At 36.8% G+C, this 15,763-nt stretch overlaps 1 protein-coding gene across 3 annotated transcripts in view; it reads left to right on the top strand.

The window, feature by feature from the left end:
• Positions 1-15,763, top strand: part of LOC111149983 (DnaJ heat shock protein family (Hsp40) member C24) — a 64,190-nt gene that overhangs the window by 32,691 nt on the left and 15,736 nt on the right. The gene's annotated exons all lie outside the window — the stretch shown is intronic.

Genomic DNA, 15,763 nt, shown 5'->3' with positions numbered 1-15,763 from the left:
TGACTTCCAAATTCCCCAGCTTCCACCTTTCCCCTTGACTCCTGCCTTCTGTTCTCAGCATCTTTAGCATTATCCCTCCAGAGTGAGTGCTGCAGTGCTGCAGTAGTTTCCTTATTGTCCCATTCCATCCTACTGTCAGGTTAAGTTTTCTTTGTCTTTGAAACAAAAATATTATTATGTCTCTATCATAATCCATAAAAATCATGGAGTTTTAAGTAGAGAAAAGTCCATGTTTGTTAGTTTACTATAAAGTTCCTTTATTATCTGAACCCAGTTTCACTTCTCAGCTTAATTTCTCATTACTTTTCTTACCCAAACATTCGTTTATTCCTTTCCAGTATAACTTAGTATTTTGTGATTCATATCTCTAATATCCATCTTAGTACTTTTCCTGTCTCGTATTTGCTGTTTCTCTCTGCCTGGAATGCTTTTCCTTCCCTTCCTTCTACAGTTCTTCTCCAGGTCAACTCCTAGTCATCCTTCAAAACCCAGCTAAATATCACTTTTATTAAGAAACCTCCTTCCCTAATTTATTAACACCTTTCCCATTCTATCATCTTTTCTTAACACCTCATCCTTTCCTTTGTACTATAATGAATTGTTTACATGTGTGCTGTCCCCCACTGGACTTTGACTCTGTCAAGGGCAGGGATCCCATTTTACTTATCACTGGATCTTCATTGGCTAGCACAATATCTGACTTGTAAGGTGGTTAATAAGTATTTTTGGAATGGATAAACAGATTCTTGGGCTACCAATCTTGCACATGGATTATATTTTCTCTATTTGAATCAGAAAATCTTAAAAATGTTAAAACATATTTTAAAAACCATGTTCAGCTGTTAACTGTCGCATGAAATGATGGCTGAGTTGCTGACTGCTTCTTTAGGCAGTATTTTACTAAGCATTAGGTGGCAGTAGTGTGTTGTACTTAACCTTTGCAATTTATTTATTTATTTTTTTTAGAATTCATAATCTTAATGTAGTATCCAAGTGTAAAGGACACAATGGTAGTATTTTTATACCTAACTTTTTGAAACATGATCTTGTTTTCAGCTAATAGGGGGTCCTACAAAAACGAACAATAAACCCAGCCATGTCAGTCATTATACATCTCTCACCTACCTAAACTGTATTCACATTCATTATGGAATTACTATAGCACCATCTTAACAACACTTCCTCACCAGTTGTTTAACAGCTGTTTCATAATAACAGTGATTTGCAATAAGGAAAACCAAAAATTATCTCAGAGGATATGTGTTTTCTCGACATCCTCAGAAGCTTAGTTAGGCCTCTATCTCAAAAAGAGTATGTTAGGTTCATTGAGTTTAACTATAGTTATTTAAATGCTTTTTTTTTAAACTCATGAGTTTCTGTCAATACTAAAGTCAGTTCTCTTGTTTATTGTGTTTCATTTTAGGTGAATTCCCCTCATCACTAGGTAGAATTGCCACCACCTTTCCAGGGTTTTGCATGTCATCACATCATTAAATTTAGAACACTTACGTATGAAAATGTCAATGCTTTTAGTATACATTTCATTCCCATTGTAGTTTCCTAGTAGCTTATAAAGTTAAATCAACAGAATTTATATTTTATTTAAAGAAAATCTATACATTTTTGGTCCATGGCAGCATTTCTACAAATAAAAGAAATAGATAACTTGTAGAAGAAGCCATTTCAGTGTTGATTCAAATATGAACTACGTAAAATAAAAATCTTTGAAATTCTCTTTCTCATGTCTTCTTTATTTTCTTTTCTATCTCAAGGGTAGAGTACCCGAGGGAATTCAAAGCCAGTGTACTAGTATCACTAATTTGGCAGAATGATCAGTTAATAAAAGAAAAGCATGAAAGCATTGACAGAATACACTACCTAATTACTACCTGATGGCCTTGATGGCCACAGAGCAGAGCTCAGAGTTGCTACAGGAGAGGAGCTCTGTAGGATCTGTAGCTGTATGTCACCATTCTTACTTAGTTTGGACTTTTACACAAAAATGTCTTCACTGGACCCAGAAGCCATGTGAAGTTAGCCACTGGGGGTATTGGAGGCAGAGCATTTATCTTGGAATTCTCTGTGTAGCTAGTAGGTCATGTTGACTTATCATCGAAAACTTGTCTGATAGGATTTTGGGGGTAGTGGTGTCTAGCTTCTTATTTAAATTGAATATAATGTAACCCAGTGCACAAAATTTAAATTTTTTGTGTATCTGATATGCAAAGAAATAGGTCATATCACACTTGATAATGTCAACAAAGAAAAATAGGCATGTGACTAGCAAAAGGAATTGGTGCAAGCTTATATTTTAGAGTTAGTAAACCTCCTAGTTAAAAATATAGTGGGGAGGTCAGTCTTGGCCTTGAAAGGGTTTTGCATGGATTGCCATGATTGTGTTACTCAGCCTTATATTTTACCTATTTCATTTATTCATTTCTGTGAATCCTGTTCCTAAAATCTACCTCTTAATTCTTTATTTGAAAACATCAGCACATACTGTAAGTATTGCATGGCATTGTTTCCTTTCAGTATTTTTCAGTTTCTTGCCTCACATTTTCCTTAACCTTCCTTTTCTTCTTTTCTTGCTCCTCTTCTGTTCTCTTTCCCCTTCTTCTATAGTCTCCCCTTCTCTGCCTTCTTCTATCTTCCTACTCACCTCCTCCTTGTTCCTTTTCATCTCTTTTAGCTCTTCTAAGAGCTGCCAATGATCATACTATATTGACATTTAGAATATTAGAGTGACATGTCAAAGAAGTTTTAACGATAACTATGTTCAACAGCCAAGCTATGGAAAGAACCCAGATGTCCATCAACAGATAAATGGATAAAGAAGATGTGGTATATATACAATGGAATACTATGCAACCATCAAAAGAAATAAAATCTTGCCATTTGCAATGACGTGGATGGAACTAGAGGGTATTATGCTGAACAAAATAAGTCAATCAGAGAAAGACAATTATCATATGATCTCTCTGATATGAGGAATCTGAGATGCAGGATAGGCGGTTTGGTGGGTAGGGAAGGAAAAATGGAACAAGATGGGATTGGGAGGGAGACAAACCATAAGAGACTCTTAATCTCACAAAAAAACAAACAGGGTTGCTGGTGGGTGGGAGGGTAGGGAGAGGGTGGTTGGGATATGGGCATTGGGGAGGGTATGTGATATGGTGAGTGCTGTGAAATGTGTAAGCGTGATGATTCACAGACCTGTACCCCTGGGGCAAATAATGCATTATATGTTAATAAAAATAATTAATTATGAAAACAGTAACTGTGTTCAGAAGACTAAAAAGTCTCTTTAAAAATATGGTGTTGAAATTACTCTTTTAGAGAACAGAGGCAATCATTAGCAATTCTGGTAGACCAAAGAGATTCTACTTCTTTTTTTTTTAAAGATTTTATTTATTTATTTATTTGGCAGAGAAAGAGCAGGAACACATAAGTGGGGGGAGCTACAGAAGGAGAGGGAGAAGCAGGCTTCCCTGCTGAGCAGGGAACCCGATGCAGGGCTCAATCCCAGGATCTTGGTATCATGATTGAGCCGAAGGCAGTTGCTTAACCAACTGAGCCACCCAGGTGCCTGGAGATTCTGTTTCTTTATACTGTTCTATCAGTGTGACTGCCATGTAGTTACACTGAAGCCTTACTCTCAGGCTCTCTTTGGGGACCATGGGACTAAGTTGCAATAGTATTTTATTATAAATAAATTCATAGGACAAGTCATAAGAATTCCTTAAAATCAGTTTTCATGTTATATAGCCAAATTTAGAGTTCTAGGAGAGCATACTGTTTTTGTCCTTATATTAGTTATTCACCAACATTCACAGAGGAACTAAGGAAGGTAGCTTTTATAGATTCTTAAAAACCACAAGTGTGGAGTGCCTGCGTGGCTCAATCAGTTAAGTATCCCACTCTTGATTTTGACTCAGGTCATGATATCCAGCCCTGCTTTGCTAGCTGTGGAACCCAGATTCTCTGTCTGGGTTCCACAGCTCCATGATAGCTGTGGAACCCAGATTCTCTGTCTCTCATTCCTTTGCTCCTTGCCCCATCTAAAAAAAATCCAACAAGTGTGCTTTTTAATTAATTATGTATATATGTGTGTATATGCATATGTGTACATATATATCATTCTTGTCCAAATTGGGCAGATGCACAGAAACAGAAAGTAGATCAGTGGTTGCCAGGGCCTTGGAAGGAAAGGGGAGTAGAGAAGGACTCCTAACGGATGCAGGGTTTCTTTGTAGAATGATGAAAATGTTCTGAAATTAGATGGTGGTGATGTTCGTACAACTCTGAATATTCAAAACCACTGAATTACATATTTTTAAAAAGATGAATCCTATGGTATGTGAATTGTATTTCAATAAAACTGTTATTTGTTAAATACATAGCTATATATTTATAAAATAAACAAATAAATAAATAAATACAGTCATAATTATAAGGTTTGATGGATTGGGAGAAAATAAAAAGTACCAGTTTATATCAGAAAAAGTTAAGTTTTTGAAAAGGAGAATGGCAGTTTTAACTCTCTGTCTTAAATTCACTTAAAAGGATTGTAATAATATGGGCCCTAATCTGTAGGACCACTTGTGACTCTAGTCACACAAATTCTTGTTATGTGATCCTAAAAACATTGCTTTAACTTACTGTTCACTCAAATAACATAATTTGATATTTATTCTTTCAGTTTCTTCAAATATAAGACAGAATTTTGTTTTCAAGTTCTGCTAATTTTAAGCTGTCAACAAACATTGGTAATTCAGTGTTTAAAAATAGGTGTATAGGGGCACCTGGCTGGCTCAGTTGGAAGTGCATGCAACTCTTGATCTCAGGGTTGTGAGTTCAAGCCCCACATGGGGTGTAGAGATTACTAAAAAAATGAATAAACTTAAGGAAAAAAACAGGGTAGAAGAACATACTTTTTGGGAGGTAGAGATAGCAATGAACTGGGAAAATCTGTTTAGGAAAAGGGGCTGCCCTGCCTTGTCCTTTAAAAAAATATATATCAACTTAGGAATTTCTAGTTTTCCAAAGTGGTAAAAGATTAGGTTTTGATATGAATAATTGTGCCATCTTCTGACTGATGATCCAAGGACATCTTCCCCTCCCCCATTGTATATTTGGAAGAATAGTAACCATTGCCAATCGTAGCAAGTAGAACCAAAGAGAAGTGTGGTAGGAAGACTTTCCTGCACCTGAAGAATATTAGACAAGGTGATTCAATACCCTTTCCTTTCTTCTCCATCTCTTTCCTTCCCAGATAAATCCTTGTTATAGAGGGCTATTGTGGAAGTTTGTTGTGTTGTAAAATGGCGGAGGTAACCTGCTCTCCCTCAGCCCTGGTTTGTTATAAGTTGGTTAAGAGACCCCGTTGCCTGCATCTTTACCTTATGTAAACCTCAGGGGCCCAGCGGTGGGGAGTACTCTGGCCCCTGGCCTCTCTCCTTCCATGCTTGATCTTGTTTTCTGGCAGTATGACCACCACAGCAGAATGGGGCTGGCAGGCAGAAATTCTGGCCTATCTCTCAGATGTGGAAGGAAAGGGAGTTCTCAGAGTTGGCCCTGGCCTCTGTAGCAGCTGGTCAGGACTCAACCCGTGCATTTCAGCCAGGGTGTGTTGGAGCACAGACCTCCTGGGATCTGGGACATACTTTAGAGGAGTTTTGTGGGCAGATTGGAGGAGAGAAGAGCTTGAGAAGCTGTTTTGTGAGAGAATCAGATGGTGGCACCTGACTGACTCAGTTGGTGGAACATGTGACTCTTGTTCTTGGGGTCAGGAGTTTGAGCCCCACACTGGGGATAGGGATTACTTAATAAAAAAAAAGAGAGAGAGAGAGAGAAAAGGCAGTGGTTGGGAGAGGTTTAGGAAGTGTTAGGGAGGGTCTCCTGTGACTGTGTCAGTGTTTAGAGAATAAGAGCAAAGAAGTGCAGTTATTTGGAATTAACTTTTAGTGACTGAACTGTTTTTTTCTTTGTCTTGTTTTGGAAGGAAGGAAAATTAAGGATGTGATAAGCACTTTCAGGGAGAACATCCTTGGTTTTCATAAAATTATCAAAGATTAAGAAACTGCTAATTTTCATAAACTATTTTAATAGAGCCTATATTTAATAATTTCATAAATCAAAAGAAGTTCTTCATCAGTAAAAACGTGGGACCGTGGTATTCTTGCTGTCACATATTATTATGGTTAGATGTACGAATGCCCTCTTACATAATTCGCTTAACTTGACCTTTTCAATTTTCTTTCACAGCCAGTGTCTAAAGAAATGGGTTCTTACTATCTTTAGAAGTGATGAGTGCCTCAAAATGTAGTGAGGACTGGATTCATGAAAGCAAGAAGACTTCAGATCAAAATGACCCACAATAAGCTTTTATTCAGTGTTTATGTGTGTGCCGTGGTTTGAAGTTCCTCAGTGGTATTCTGCGTTATAGTCTCTTTGGAATGTGTATCCACTGTGATGTCATGGAAATTCGACATTGGGCCTATTGGGGCTTGGCAGGACATTACCTGAATGGGATTCTGTCCACAGAATTATTGGCAAAAAAAGTGAAAAAAATGCCATGGCATCCAGTTCTCTTTTTTGCAGATACTGATAAAATCTCCTGATGTTATGATAGATACTCTCTTTTTTAGTAGTACAGAATTCGTATAGGAAACACGAACACTTTCCTTTTCAGAAAACTGAGCAGGGTAGAGAAAAGGACATCAAGGACTTTTTTTTTCTTTTTTTTAAAGGTTCAGCCTTTTCCATATTCACACATCCCGCAGTTACACATCCATTTTTTCCCAAGTATGCTCTTGAATTTATTCCTCTTAGTAAGAATCTGTGTAATCCATATCTCATTCTTCAGTTTGGAAAGTATTTGAGGAAAACCACTGGGTTGAAGCATATCCCTGAATCATATCTGTCCATGTGTCAGCTGAATAGAATGACATAGTTAATACTTGTTTACTAGGAAGGAGTGTGAGAGCAAAGATACAAAAGTGCAAAGCTCAGATTAAAACTAAAATTTGCTCCTCCTTCTATCTAGTGCTGACTATCTAGTGCTGACTAAAATGAGGAACTTTCAGACTTTGTACTTTTGGGGAAAGTTACATGTACAACTTAAATAAGTGTTTATGGAGGATATTTGTGAAGCGGGACATTGTGCTAATCTCCGCAGAGATACAGATTATAGTTAAGATCCAGTATTTAGGGAGCCTGGGTGGCTCAGTGGCTTAAGCCGCTGCCTTCGGCTCAGGTCATGCTCTCAGGGTCCTGGGATCGAGTCCCGCATCGGGCTCTCTGCTCAGCAGGGAGCCTGCTTCTCTCTCTCTTTCTCTCTCTCTCTCTGCCTGCCTCTCTGTCTACTTGTGATCTCTCTCTGTCAAATAAGTAAATAAATAAATAAAATCTTTAAAAAAAAAAAGATCCAGTATTTGTAGTAAGTGTTTTAGAGGAGGGCTGAGACCCCAAGTAACTATCAGTTCCTTTAAAATTAGGAATGATGAAGCAGTTCAAAAGGACACACACACACACACACACACACACACACACGTCTCATCCCCTCTAGGTAGGGATATTAAACATAGCTTCATGGAAGAGATGCATTTGAACTCATGGGGGGTGTTTCAGTGGAGACAACAGTATAAATAAGGCATGGAAACAAACGTATGCATGTTAAGGGATGAGATCAGAAGGACTAGTGTAGAATGACTAGGCATAAATGCTGTATCTGTAATACTTGTAATAGAACTGGTATGGTAGATTGGGGTTCTTTTATTGGAGGACTTTACCTATAAGAGTAAAGACTATGACTGTAATTCACCTATTAAAAATTTTGAGCCAGGGAATGACATGATTAGCATTTTAAGGCTAGGCCCGTGAACTTGGAAGTGGATGCATGGATTGGAGAGCTATTAGGTGAATGCTAGAGAACAAGAAAGAGCTACTTTTCATTTTAACTAGGTTTGGCACTGAGAATAGAAAGGACATTGTGTAGGCAGAATCTACTGAATTTGGTGGTTCATGGGATGAGGGAAAGGAAGGTTGCCCTGTTATTGTAGCCTGGATTATTAGGAAATGTATTTATTCTCTTGTTCACTCATTCTTCCAGCTTTTATTGAGCATAGTGGTGAATTCAACAGGAGGTGAAACTAATTTTAGATTCTGGATGATAAATTGAATTTTGGACATGTTGAACTTTAGGTAGTACTGATAAGATAGCTTGAGGTGTTTTGAAATTTGGTTATGGAATTCAAGAAAGTTTGAAGCTAGAAATGGAGAGCTAGCATCCTACTAATGATACCAAACATATCTTTTACACAAACCGAAGTACTGTGTCCTCAGGGTCCATATTAATAGATCAAATAATACCAGTATAACAATTTGGAAATTTTTGTTTAATTAAATTTGCTCAGAGTCATTTTCATAGTTGATTGTTACTTTCTGTTTACAGTCAATATTTTATAAATCAAAATAGCATAATCACACATGTATAGTAAAGGATTTATGTATGATTCCCTAACTTTTTATTTAATTTTAGATTTAAGTAGCAAGCTATCAGTAAAGTAAAGCAGTATGTCCTTTTAAAAAGGAATGTAAGAAAGACATTAAAGGGGCACCTGGGTGGCTCAGTCGGTTAGGCATCTGCCTTCGGTTCACGTCATGATCCCAGGGTCCCAGGATTGAGCACTGCATGGGGCTCCCTGCTCAGTGGGGAGTCTGCTTCTCTCTCTCCTTCTGCCCTTCTCCCCTGCTCATGCGTGCTCTCTCTCTGATGTGGTCTCTCTCAAATAAATAAATAAATAAAATCTTTAAAAAAGGAAAAAGAAAGGCATTAAAACTGGTGGACCTCTGTTTAGGTGATCTGAAATAATACCTTACTGTATAGTGGGCAGTTTACCATAAAACTGTCTTACACACTTTCTTTAAAGAAATACCATTTCATTTCAACTTTACATGTTTCTTAGCCATTAGAAAAGGTCATTTGGAGTTAATGACTATATGAATTTGCACTAAAACCTTTTAGAAGTTGTTAGAATTTTTACAATGTATTGTAATATGCTCTTCTCAACTTATACATACTTTTAACTTTTGTCCTTTTAGTAGAAAAACACTTGTCTCTGTGTTAAACCTATCAGTGGACATTATTGTATGTTCAATAGCTGAAACCTGATATAAGTTGTATCCTCCTCTAAAAATAAATCAACAGGTTAAAATACTACTGGCATATTGTTTAGATTTCATCAGCTTCCTCATCATCGACATTGGCATTTTGTGCAAACAATGAAATAAAGGGGCTGGCATTTATGATTAGTGAATAAAAGATATCAAATATCAAAAAATTTATGACTTAGAACACTTTGTGTAATTTTCATTGTGGTGGTCTAGGTTAACAATTGAGGAGTGTCACTCATTGAGCATCTTTTTTCTTTTTTTGTGTGTGGATACCTACATGGAGGGATGCACCTGTCAAGGAGAAATGTTTACAAAGCACTAATTTTCTGACTTGGACCCAATTCTGTGTTTTAAGCAGTAGAGGCTAACAGCATGCTTCTCATACTTTAGCATGCATAATAATTGCCTAGAGAGTTTGTTGAAACAGATTCTGGATCCCACATGCCCCCCACTCCTCTCAGGTTTGGGATGGGGCCATCTTCTAACGAGCTCTCAGATAATGCTGATGATGCAAATCTGAGGACCACATTTTTAATTTCTCTGGGCTGACATACTGTGATAGTCACTCCATAATTAGTTATTTAGAAAGCACTTGGAATTATCATACGGAGAGGATCGAAAATCAAAATGTTCCATATTGGACAACCCTTTGCCATAGAATCTCAGCTAGTCATAATTAAGAGTTCCTAATGAAAACTTTAGTTATTAATTAGATAATTAGTTAGGATATAGATAACACATATTAATCCTGATATTCTATTGCATAATTTTCTGTATATCTTATAGTTGCATGAGTGATCTTATATTTTCAGATCAAGACAGTTTCTTATCCTTTGTTTGTGTTCATTTTTCCCATCCTCAATTAGTGACATGGGGACTTAAAGAATATAGGACTCTGTAATTGATAAATTTCCCCCCAAAGTGAGGAGGTTAAACAGATCATAAAGTTGTAACTATCAAATCACTTGAGAATAGTAAAATAGCAGTTTGCTAAAACTTTGGAGACATACACCTCTGTACTGTTATAATAATCACAGAGAGACACTCTTAATATTTTTAGTATTGTGACATTTTTATGATTTTTTTTTTAAAGATTTTATTTATCCATTTGACAGACATAGATCACAAGCAGGCAGAGAGGCAGGCAGAGAGAGAGGCGGAAGCAGGCTCCCTGCTGAGCTGAGAGCCCGATGCGGGGCTCGATCCCAGGACCCCGAGATCATGACCTGAGCTGAAGGCAGAGGCTTAACCCACTGAACCACCCAGGCGCCCCTATTTATGATATTTTAATTTTGAATGTACTTAGTCTTCCGCTCAGCAATACTTAACTTTTTTGAATATTATAAAGTTTTTTGGAGGTTGGCATATGTACTTATGAAAGCAATAAAAGTATATTTTTATACTGTCTGTGATTTAAACTTTTCACTAATGTGTATTAGTCTTTGTATTAATTTTCTATGTTTTAATTATATTTTTCTCTCAATATTGGAAGAAATTTCTCATTTTTTTCTCTATAGCTTAGAAAGATTTCTAATTTTCTTTTAATAATTTTAGTCATGTCTAAAGATGTTTTTCTATTGAGATGTGGTCAACATACAGTGAAAAATACACAGCTCTTAAATATTCAATTTGGTGAGATTTGGTATCTTTTTTTTTTTTTTTTTAAAGATTTTATTTATTTATTTGACACAGAGAGATCACAAGTAGGCAGAGAGGCAGACAGAGAGAGAGGGAAGCAGGCTCCCCGCTAAGCAGAGAGCCCGATGCAGGGCTCGATCCCAGGACCCTGGGATCATGACCCGAGCCGAAGGCAGGGGCCTAACCCACTGAGCCACCCAGGCGCCCTGAGATTTGGTATCTTATAACCACAATCTCAAACAAAATACAGAACGTTTCAGTTCCTCCAGAAAATTTCCTGTGTCCCTTTTTAGTTAATTTCCACCCCTTATTCTTACCTGGAAACCAACTTTTAATTTCTATCACTATAGAATAGTTTTGCCTGAATTTAAATTTCATATCAGTGTAATCAAATAGTATGTATCCTTTTGTTCTTGTCAAGTGTAATGTTTTAGATATTCATCTTTGTTATTGAGTATATCATAGTTTTTTTTTTTTCTTTTTTATTGTTGAATATTATTCCTATATGGCCATACTACCATTTATCCATTCTCCTGTTCATAGACTTTATTGTTCCAGTTTTTGGCTATTGTGAGTAAGGCTGTGAGTACATTGTTTTATAAGTCTTTTAGTGAGCATATGTTTATATTTCATTTCTTTTAAGTAAATATCCAAAAGTAAATATCCAAAATTATTTGACCATAGAATAGGTATATGTGTGTCTTTATCAGAAATTGTCAAATAATTTCCTTCCAGCACCATATGAGAGCTTCAGTTATTCTATATCTTCACCAACATTTAGTGTTATGTCTTTTTTATTTTAGCCATTCTATTAGGTGTTTAGTAATATTTGATATTTTAAATGTACATTTTCCTGTTAACTAATGAAAAAGTTTGAGTACAAGTTCATGTGCCATATAGTCTGTTCATCTATCTTCTTTGAAAAGTCTGTTTTCCCCCCAATTTTTAATAAGTGTGTCTTTTTATCATCAATTTGTAGGATTTTGTTATTGTTGTATATTCTTTCTTTTCTAAAGATTTTATTTATTTATTTGAGAGAGAGAAAGCATGAGCAGGGGTGGGGCAGAGGGAGAGGCAGGCTTCCCACTGAGCACGGAGCCCGATGGAGGACTCCATCCCAGGACCACGGATCATGACCTGTGCGAAGGCAGACACTTAACCGACTGAGCCACCCAGGCGCCCCAACTGTTGTATATTCCAGATGCAAGTCTTTTGTTAGATATATATTTAATCAGGTTTTTTTTTTTTCTTTTTTTAAACCAGTCTGTGGCTTGTCTATTTTCTTAATGGTGTCTCTGCGGAGCAGAAAGTTTTAAAATTTTAATGTTGAGTTTATCCATTTTGTGTCATTATTGTTTGTGCTTTTTGTTTTCTGTCAAAGCAGTCTTTGCCTAACCCAAGAAGTAGAGATATTCTCTTGTATTTTCCTTCTAGAAGCTTTATGGTTCTGTGTTTTATATTTATGTCTATGACTCATTCATCCTGTGTTAATTCTTGGTTATGAAATGAGAGGGGTTGAGGTTAATTTTTCCACATGGCATCCAGTTGTTTCAGTTCAATTTATTGAAATGCATTGATACCTTTGCTGAAAATCAATTGACTGTACATATAGTATGTGTATATATATGTATATATATATAGAGAGAGAGAGAGAGAGAGAGTCTATTACTTTAGACTCTTTATTCTGTTTTACTGATGTATTTAGATATATATATATATATATATATATATATATATGTATACGCCAGCACTACAATCTTGATAGTGTAGCTTTATAAGTCTTGAAATCCAGTAGTGTAAGTTCTTCAGCTTTGTTCTATTTCAAGATTCTTTTGCCTATTCTAGAACCTTTGTATTTCTATATAAACCATAGATATATTTACACAGTATATGATTTCTTATAACTGCTAAAATAAATTACTACAAATATGGTGGTTGAAAACAACAGAAATGTATTCTTCCACAATTCTGGAGTCTAGAAAACCAGAATCAATATAACTGGACCAAAGTCAAGGCTCTAGGGGTAAGAGTCCATTCTTTCTCTCTTCCAGCTGCTGGTGGCTGTCAGCATTCCCTGGCTTATGGACTCATCACTCCCAGTCTTTGATACCATTATTTGAAATCCTTCTCTGGCTCTCTGAATGTTCTTCATACCATCTTCTCTTCTGTGTGTCATAGCCCCTCTGCCTCTTTTCAGAGTACTTTCCATTTAAAGATCTTCAAGTTACACCTTCAAAGATCCTTTTTCCTTATGTAACACTTTACAGGTCCCAGAGATTAGGACCTGATATCTTTAGGGGCCATTATTAGCCTACCATAGAATGTTTTACTCTCTTTTAGACCTTCGTTTTGTTCTGGAACTTGCTGTCAAAACAGATTGGACTGAGACTTTTAGCACCCTAAATAACATATTTATTTATTTGCTAATAATTGCCATTTCTTTCTTTCTTTCTCTCTCTTTTTTTTAAGATTTTATTTATTTATTTGACAGACAGAGATCACAAGTAGGCAGAGAGGCAGTCAGAGAGAGAGGGGGAAGCAGGCTCCCCGCTGAGCAGAGAGCCCGATGTGGGGCTTGATCCCAGGACTCTGGGATCATGACCTGAGCTGAAGGCAGAGGCTTTAACCCACTGAGCCACCCAGGCGCCCCTCTTTCTTTTTTTTAAAACATATAATGTACAGGGGTACAGGTCTGAATAATTGCCATTTCTTTTTTTTTTTTTTTTTTAAGATTTTGTTTGTTTCTTTGACAGAGATCACAAGCAGACAGAGAGGCAGGCAGAGAGAGAGAGAGAGGGAGAAGCAGGCTCCCTGCTGAGCAGAGAGCCCAATGCGGGGCTTGATCCCAGGACCCTGAGATCATGACCTGAGCCGAAGGTAGAAGCTAACCCAATTAGGTGCCCCTAATTGCCATTTCTTTTTTCTTTTTTTTTTTAATGCATTTTTTTTTTAAGATTTTATTTATTTATTTGACGGACAGAGATCACAAGTAGGCAGAGAGGCAGGCAGAGAGAGAGGAGGAAGCAGGCTCCCTGCCGAGCAGAGAGCCCGATGCGGGGCTCGATCCCAGGACCCTGGCATCATGACCTGAGCCTAAGGCAGAGGCTTTAACCCACTGAGCCAACCAGGTGCCCCCTAATTGACATTTCTTAATTGGACTCTGTATCATAGAATAAAATTTATTACATTCTAATAATAGCACAACAAATTAGACCTAAAAAGCCTCAGATGGTGAGTTGCTTATTTAAAATAGCAGTCAGGAAAATACCAAGTTAGTAAGAAATTGTATTATGCTTGGACTATCATAGAACTGATCTATGACTCAATAAAATTTAGTGATAGTTTCTCATTTTGGGTGGCCACAAACTAATTCTTGATTCTGTAGGGCTTTCTTGGTAAGGCTTGTTACATAAATCTTCTTCACATAGTATTAGAAGAATAGGTCAGCTAGCTAGAGAACTTTAACGTTGCAGACTCTGTTTTGGTTTGGGGCTGTTACTTAAATGGCCCAAATGTAGGGACTGCCTAGACCTCAGTATGGGAATGACTTTTATGAGGATGATTTGATAAATCATTATCATAAAAAGATGAAATAGTGAAGCCTTAGTTTCCCTTTCTTTTCTTCAGTCATTATATTAATTAGCTTAAATATTTAAATGTTGATAACTGTTAAATTTGGCATAGGAAGAGAAATAGTTTGCCAAAGGGAAATTCTCTTTGTTTGCCCTGTAATCTTTTTCTCAGCATGCACAGTGTTCTTCTGTGCAACCAGATAACACAGTAGCTTTTGCTCTGCTAGCAAGAATCATCAGCAGTGTGAAAAAGTTCAGCATGAAAAAAAATTCACTGTCAAAACCAGTAGTCTGCGTTAGGATTAAAAATTATATACTTTCTGATTTCTGGATTGAGGATTGAAGTCAATTTACTTCGTGTTACTTGCCACAACTCACTGAGTGACTTTGGCCTTAGTAACTTGGATAATGCATGACATTACACTTGCAGATATTTTGTGTTCTTTCAATGTCTGTAAAATAGTCAAAGAATTTAAGTGAGTATGCCATTATTAATTGATGAGTATGTGAATGGATCATATTAATGTCATGAAATGTAAAAATGGTGGGGTTTTTTTGCATGTTTTATTATAAAAACTTGGAAGAAAAAGGACAAAATCTAAAGGAGGAAAACTAGTCTACTAATTCAAGGAGATTCCCAAGGTAACTTTTAAAATTAAGGTATGTTCTAAGCTTTCAGAGTAATAACTGGTGGCAAATTCTAGTTGAATACTATCAAGTGGTTCCTTGTTTACTTGAGAGTGAAAAAATGACACGTTTGAAGATCTGCTACTATGGTCCCCACGTTATTTAAGTGAAATGTCTCTACATTTACATAACCTTTTCTCGCTTATTTGTTGAAAGACTGCTGAAATGCAAATGACATTGATTCTTTCAGAATGAATAAATAAAAAGAGAAGGGGGAGCCATGGAGAATTTAGGGGGAAAAGGAAATAATATGAGATCTCTAGTAAGCCACATTTTACATTAGCATTTGAGAATTGATGAATTTGTATAAAACGTTGTTTTGACCAAATACTTTAAACAAATTACTGCATATTGAAAACATTTTTAAACATTTCTTAGGTTTTGAAAACACAAGGGAGAAAGATTTACTAATGAATTAACTTATATCCCAATGTTTTGTTTAGTTCTTCAAAGTTGTTTCTTACTGGGGTGCCTGGATGGCTCAGTTGGTTGAGCATCTGACTCTTGGTTTTGGCTCTGGTCATGATCTCAGGGTCATGAGATTGAGCCCCATGTGGGGCTCCGTGCAAGGTGGGGAGTCTGCTTGAAGTGCTTTCTCTTTCCCTCTGCCTCTGGCCCTCCTCCTTCTCGTGTATGTGTGTGTGTGTGTGTGTGTGTGTGTGTGTGTACGCACGCACGCACGCTTCTCTATC

This window comes from Enhydra lutris, unplaced genomic scaffold (genome assembly GCF_002288905.1).
Source record: "Enhydra lutris kenyoni isolate GAN:26980312 unplaced genomic scaffold, ASM228890v2 scaffoldscaffold22, whole genome shotgun sequence".
NCBI lineage: Eukaryota > Metazoa > Chordata > Mammalia > Carnivora > Mustelidae > Enhydra > Enhydra lutris.
Note: the sequence above shows the minus strand (reverse complement) of the source record. Positions and strands in the feature narration are given on the sequence as shown.